The 7,554-nt window shown below is 40.4% G+C and overlaps 1 long non-coding RNA gene across 1 annotated transcript; it reads left to right on the top strand.

Annotated features, from left to right (window-relative positions):
- Nucleotides 1-2,009: 2,009 nt before the first annotated feature.
- LOC137251499 (uncharacterized) lies at nt 2,010-7,554 on the top strand. Its single transcript, XR_010953261.1, has 3 exons — nt 2,010-2,085; nt 2,154-2,600; nt 5,766-7,554. It is a non-coding gene; the product is annotated as an uncharacterized lncRNA (long non-coding RNA).

The following is a 7,554-nucleotide window of genomic DNA, read 5'->3' as shown; positions in this document are numbered from 1 at the left end:
ATGATCGTCGGCAATGATTGGCGAAAATTCTAATTTTCTTATTGGATGGCGGCAAGGTACTGCATAACCCTTTCCACAAATTCGGCTTAAACTGTTCGGAGCCGAAGTTGCAAAATGGCTGCTACGAAATCGGTGATGGTGATTTGCAAATTGAATTTCTGAACGATTCTATACGGCGGCGACTGTACGTTGACAAATTTATGTTACATGTCGTCGACCGCTGTAACAAAGAAAGATTAGCATAGATTCGACTTATGATAAAACAATAAATTGATGTATTGTATTGTGTAATTTGATAACAATTTAAGTTTCCACGGGGTGTTCTAGGGTAGATCCCAAAACATGCAAGCCCGGTATTTTTTATAAATATTTTGAAATTTATTTTTTAAAAAATATAAATATTTTGTGCCACCTTGCTGTTCACTCATAAGCGCGCCCGTAGTCTCACATCAGCGCACTACTCACTGGTGAAAATCTGCCTTTTTCTAGGCGATTTCAATGCCCACCACGATCTGTGGCATTCTACAGGCAAACAGCAGAGGTGAGATGCTAGCGAACCAAATAGAAGGAACGGCGTTCTGCACGATAAACGGGGACGCCGCCGCATGTATGAAAGGATGCTGTCAGAACTCGACAGACATTTCCACCGTATCCGATCACTTACCCATACTCCTTTTGCTCGAGCGATCAGCCGAATTTTCACTACTGAAAAACATACTTTCATCAAGTTCAAAAAGGAATGTGGGACGGCTAGATGTAGGGTTTATAATTCTACTTTACTTATTTCAACTTTGTTAAATTAGAAAAATATAGATTTAAGTTATTTTTGAATTGTTATATCAAAGAAAGAAAAATTTCGTTTACTTTGATAACTTGGCATGGCTCAATTATATGGTTGGCTCATCTCATCAGCTGATTTTATTTTCATCATAGCATGGTCGATAGGATTGTCAAAAGGAGATGGCAAACTTAAAATGAAACCAACACATTGACAACATTTTCTTACCACACACAAAAACTGCTATGTTTTATGTTTTCATTTCATTCCATTCATCTAATACCGATTTTGATAATTTGAACAGACATAATTTGTTGCTGTACAGATGAGCCAACCATATAGTTGAACCAGGGATGGGCGTTATCAACAAATTTGAATAACCATTGACGAAAAAATAAAAAATAAATTTTTATTCATTATTCAAGAAAACTTGAGTGATGAATAACATGATATTTTTTATTCAAGCATTTCTTCAATAATGAATAACATTTTCTCGTTATTCAAAATATTCTAATTGATGATAACCGCCCATTCTTATTTTTGCAAAATATGGAATAACAATAAAATTTTAGTTTTTATTCAGTTATTCAAAAATAAAAAAATAAACCATCGAGATGCCCTGAATATATACCCATATGCGTAACCAGTTCGCGTGTAGTTCTGAAGCTTCTTAGGGTAATATTGAGATGATTTTGGGGAGTATTCCTGGGGTTTTTTGGGGGCAGTTTGGGGATAATTTCTGGGACACCCTGGGAATCCTCCCGGGGTCCATTCCAGGGGCTCCCTCGCGATCCTCCTAGGGTTTTGGGGTCATTTCGGGATGGCTTTTGCGACTCCCTCGGGGTCTTTTGGAGATCATTTTGGCATGGTTTAGGGGAGTACCTCGGGGTCCTCCCGGGGTCATTCCGTGACCTTTTTGGGACTCCCGCGGGGTCATTTGGGGGTCATTCCGGGATGATTTTGGGGACTCCCTCGGGGTCATTTGGGAGTCATTCCGGGATGATTTTGGAGTCTCGGGGTCATCCTGGGGTCATTTCGGGATCTTTTTGGGGACTCCCTGTTGAACCATGATAACTTGGTATATTACATTACATTTAATTAAGTAAAAAATATTGAAAAGATGTTTATGTTAGAAACTCCGCCACCAGTAATATTAATCCCAAAAATGTTAAAGTAATATAAGCATAATTTGGTTTTATTCGTCTCTATTGGCAACCCTCGCTCATGTCAGAATGTAAACTTGTTCGAATTGTTTCATCACTATTCTAATAAGTGCAAGCAAAGAGATCGGTTGGGAAAAATTAAATGTAAGTAGGTATTTTATTTCAAACTCTTCAATATGTAACAATTTTCTTCTTTAATTTATTAAATAAAGATTTAAAATCCCTCGGCTATTTTATACGATAAATACGCTGTGCTAAACAATTGGTTGGATCGCCAACATTTCTTTTAAATATTTGACTGAATCTGAAATATATGTGGCGTGCTTTGTAGAAAGCCGAAATGGTGCAACAGCAAGAACTTTACGAAGTTCTAAGAATCGGTGTAAAGCGAACGTGTTGCAGACAGCAACAACAGTTATTTTCAAGAAGCAATCGCGATGGCAAGTTGTAACATGTGTACGGAGGCAAACAGCGATGAGATGGTACAGTGCGACATTTGTGATAGCTGGACACATTTTATGTGCGCAGGTGTCTCTGATCATGTAGCCAAAAGAAAGTGGAATTGCGATAACTGTCTAAACTCGTCAAATAGCACTTCAAAGACAGTGCAAGCAGCAACAACAAAATCAAGTACAGCTGGCACGCTTATACACAATAAGGTATGTAATAAATCTGATGGTAAAAGTTGTAGTTCGGGGAAATCAAAGAGAGGCATGCAATTAGAAATGATGCTCTTGGAGGAAAGGAAAAAGGCTGGGTTAGCGTATTTAGAACAAAAATTTGAAATTATATGCAGGTACGAGGACACTCATGAAACAATGGACGAAGATAGTGTAGGGGCACTAACGGAATGTCGAATTAGGGAATGGGCAGCCGGTGAGGCTCAAGGCGATGTAGGTAGGGATGAGGAAAGGCAATGTAATGGGGCTATAGGTAAGGAAGATTGGGCAAGGATGCAGGCTCGCAAAACTTCTGCAGTGAGTGTTGCCGGTTTGAGACCGGAACAAATAAACTCGAGACATGTGGTGCCAAAGGATCTGCCGGTCTTTGGTGGCAAGCCAGAAGAATGGCCGATATTCCTAAGTAACTTTGAGAACTCAACACGTTTGTGTGGATTTAGTTACGACGAAAATCTAATGCGATTGCAACGCGCTTTAAAGGGGAAAGCGCTTGAATACGTAAGCAGCAAGTTGATGATTCCGGCTCTTGTATCGGAGATAATTGCAACTTTACGAATGGTGTTCGGCAAGCCAGAACAAATAATAAATAGGTTGTTGACTAAGTTACGTGCCTCGGCACCTGTCAATGTAAACAAATTGGATACTTTGGTGACTTTTGCGTTTGAGGTAAAAAATTTAACGGCGACTATGGAAGCGTCTGGTCTTCATTCGCACATGAATAACCCGCTATTGATACAGGAGCATATTGGAAGCTGCCTGCTCAAATGCGCCTTCATTGGGCGTTGTTCTCCCGCTCGTACCTAAACGCTACTGCGAAATTATTTAGTGAGTGGCTTTTTGATTTAGCTGAAACAGCTAGCAGTGTTACCTCAGTTACCTTAACCGCTGGTATTGACACAGAAAAACGTAAGGTTCCGCGCGTGAGCTTTCATACCGAAGATCCAGAGACTAGGCATAAGTCCGTGGGAACAGCAAAACAGAAGCTGGCGTTCATAGCAGCCGTTTGAGTTGTTGGCGCCGTGGAGCGCGAGCAACAGCAAGGAGCCACAAAAGATTTATAAAAGTTACGTGGACGTCGGGTTTTGGGATCAAGCCCAGAACAACCTGTCCGATGCAACCATCCCTTACACGAGACACACTGAACAGAGTATGACCGTCCTAAAAAGATTCTTTTCCGGCAGATGCAGCAAAACCATTTCTCAGGACCGGGGTCAGGAGACGGACCCGGATTGGGTTCGATACCTTCCCGGAGATACAAATTAAATGGGGTTACACTGAAATGACAGTCGTTAATCGGGAAAAATCCCGAGTCGCTCCGGTTAGAACCGACTGCCTTGGGAAGCGATCAACAAGCTCAGCGATTCTTGTGGAGAGACTGCGATGATAGTCGCGCGCCTGATGTATACTCGCTTCAGGTATTGAGCTTTGGAGCAAGCTGTTCGCCATCGTTAGCACAGTACGTGAAAAACCGAAATGCATTACAGTTTGCGAGCTCGCATGCAAGAGCGACGTGTTCGTAGATGCCGGAGAAAATGCTTACGCAGCAGTGGCCTATCTGCGGCTCGAGGATAGAGGTAAAGTAGAAGTATCCCTTATATGTTCCAAATCGAAAATCGCACCTCTACGACCTATATCGATTCCTCGTATGGAGCTGCTTGCCGCAGTGTTGGGAGCACGTCTCGGCAATACAGTAAAAAGGGCGCTTGACTTAAAAATTGACCGTGTCTATTATTGGACGGATTCCATCATGTTTCGAGTGGGAGAAATACAGGAAACCACGGAGGTGTCGCAGTGGAGGTACGTTCCGTCGAAGTTGAATGTAGCAGAATTAGGAACAAAACATAACACTGCACCAGACTTTTCAGCGAATAGCAGGTGGATTACAGGCCCTGTATACCTACGCCAACCAAGGACGACTTGGCCCAATGCTCAAACAGATCTAGAAGAAAATGCACAACAAGAGACACAATTAGTTGCAGTTTGTATACAAGACAAATCACCGATCATAGACGTAAGACGATTTTCGAAATGGGAGAGAATTTTACGAGTCATAGCGTACGTTAAACGCTTTGTTACTAAGCTACAGGGGCTCCAGTTAGGGTTAGCCTGACAACAGAAGAACTTGCTTGGAGTCAGAACTATTTGTATCGCCTTGCTCAAGCCCAAGCCTTTCCCAATGAAATCCAAATCTATATATATAAAAAGATGTGTACATTTTGATTGTCACTCCATAACTCGAAAACGGGTAGAAAGATTGCCATGAAATTTTTAGGAAAGATACAGGAAGGAGAGACGATGGTTAGTTGATTTTGAAATCCCAAATCGCCATAAGAATATAAAAATCAAATTCTGTGTATGTGTGTATGTTCGCTATGGAAACGTATTTCCCACACTTCAATCTTCACCAAATTTTGGTTATAGGTTCCTTCGATCAACGGGAAGGTTTTAGGCTAAAAATAGTTTCGATATATAAAAGGGACGTGGCACCTCCCACACAAATGGTATATTTGGTACTGCATAACTTTGAAGGTATACATGCCAGAACATTGAAATATGGAGTTATATGAGGTCAATCCCTAACACCACCAAGAAAATGTGGGATTGCGAAAACGGGGCGTGGCACCTCCAATACAAATGGAATATATCATACTGCATATCTCTTGATGTAGTAATGGTACGATAATGAAAAGTGGTAAGGAGCTATATGACGTTAAGTCCTAAAACCTCCAGTAAAATGTGGAATGGGGAAAAAGGGGCGTGGCACGTTTAGTAATCTGCCGCCGTTAAAAAAATTTGTTAGCTTCAGTCTATCTATATACATATATAAAAATCAAATTCTGTGTGTGTGTTCCCTATGAAAACGTGTTTCCCATACATCAATCATCACCAAATTTTGGCTGTAGGTTCCTTCGATCAAGACGAAAGTTTTTCATATTTCAGAATTAAGAATTTTAAATTTAAATGTTTTTGTTTTTTGGCTATGCGAACGAACTATCTTCGCTCCCAAAAATGATCATGTTAACAAAATCAATGATCGCATTCAATACCAATTTCCTGGTGAAGCGACGAAATATAAATCGATCGACACAGTCACAGATGAAGATAAAATTGTGAATTATCCAATTGAATTTCTAAACTCTTTAGAACCACCTGGAATGCCTGCGCATATATCAACTTTGAAAATTGGCTCACCAATCATGCTTCTTCGACTTTGCGTTTAGAAATTAATACCGAATTTAATCGAAGCAACGGTCATCAGCGGTACAAGCAAAGGTGAAGATGTGATCATACCACGGATCCCAATCATTCCTACAGATTTGCCATTCAATTTTAAGCGCTTACAGTTTCCTGTACGCCTTGCTTTTGCAAGCACAAGGACAATCGCTTACAATTGCATGCTTAAATTTAGAGAGTCCGTGCTTTTCCCATGACCAGCTATATGTTGCTTGCTCTGGAGTTGGAAAACCAAAAAATTTGCTTATCTTTGCACCGAACGAAAAAACCAAAAATATTATGTACCCACTTGCATACAATAAGATACAATAATAAAATGTTTTAAACTAAATTTCACCAAATATGCGTACAAAATTCAATTCAATTTACAGAACAATAAATTAAATTATCAGAAAAGAAAACAGAAACAATAACGCAACATTCATTCTATCTTGGGCGTTACAACGTACGCCTGGTAAAGCTAGTACTATCTAAAAATTTCTAAAGCCCATTGCCAAAGGCAGGTCCTTTGGGAAAACTCTCTCCGTTTCTAGATGAAACCGGAACCTTACGTATGCGCAGCCGTCATTTATAGGTGATGCTACAAAGAACCCGATAATACTGCCTAAAACTAGTCATTTAACTAGGCTCATAGTTGACTGGTACCACCGAAAGTGGAAACAGATAAATCACGAAACCGTGATAAACGAACTATCAGAAGTTTTATATACCCGGACTACGAGCACTACTTCGTTCCGTGCGATTTAGTTGCCAACTTTACAAGAATCTCATGGCAAGCCCTCGTCCACCCGAGATGGCCGATTTACCAGAGGAGCGATTGTCTGCATATACGCGACCGTTTACAAATGTAGGAGTGGACTTTTTTGGACCACTACTGGTGACAGTTGGCAGAAGAACTGAAAAGCGTTACGGTGTACTGTTTACGTGCCTCACATGCCCAGCAGTCCATATCGAAATGGCGTATAGCCTGACGACTAGCTCTTGTTGTATAGTAGTGCGTTACTTCATCGCACGAAGAGGATCGCCTAGAACATTTTTTAGCGATAACGAGACTAACCTAAAGGTAACTGAAAAAGAGCTTCGTAATGCCTTGTACCAAGGAAATTAAGATTTAACAGCCAAATTCACCAGCTGTACCACCGCCTGGACATTTATTCCTCCAGCCGCTCCGCATATGGGGGAGCCTGGGAGCGTCTCATTCGTTCAATTAAGACCGTTCTGTACAACATAGTAACACCCGAAACAAAGCTCACCGACGAAAAGTTATCTAATCTGCTGATTGAAGTAGAGCAAATTATTAATAGTCGACCACTCACTTATCTCTCGTTAGACACCGCAGAGTAAGAGGCCCTAACGCCAAATCATTTTTTGTTGGGTTCATCTTCCGGACCTAAGCCAGTAGGCGAATTCAATCCCACTGATCCATATGTGCGCGCATCATGGAGACACTCGTATGTATCTCGCTGAACAATTCTGGAAAAGATGGGTTGTAGAAGTACTACCACTACCCACTAGAAGAACTAGGTTTATTTATTTTTATTTATTTATTTATTATTTGAAGTCGACGACAAACTATGGTCGACTGCATAATATAAAAGATATATAAATATACAACTCAAAAGATAAAATTTAAGATATATCGAGATTTCAACAATGTTATATTACAAACAAAGATATATTAATGAACATTACACTTTAA

The sequence above is a fragment of the Eurosta solidaginis genome, chromosome 4 (assembly GCF_040869045.1).
Source record: "Eurosta solidaginis isolate ZX-2024a chromosome 4, ASM4086904v1, whole genome shotgun sequence".
Taxonomy (NCBI): domain Eukaryota; kingdom Metazoa; phylum Arthropoda; class Insecta; order Diptera; family Tephritidae; genus Eurosta; species Eurosta solidaginis.
This window is presented reverse-complemented; position numbering and strand designations above follow the sequence as displayed.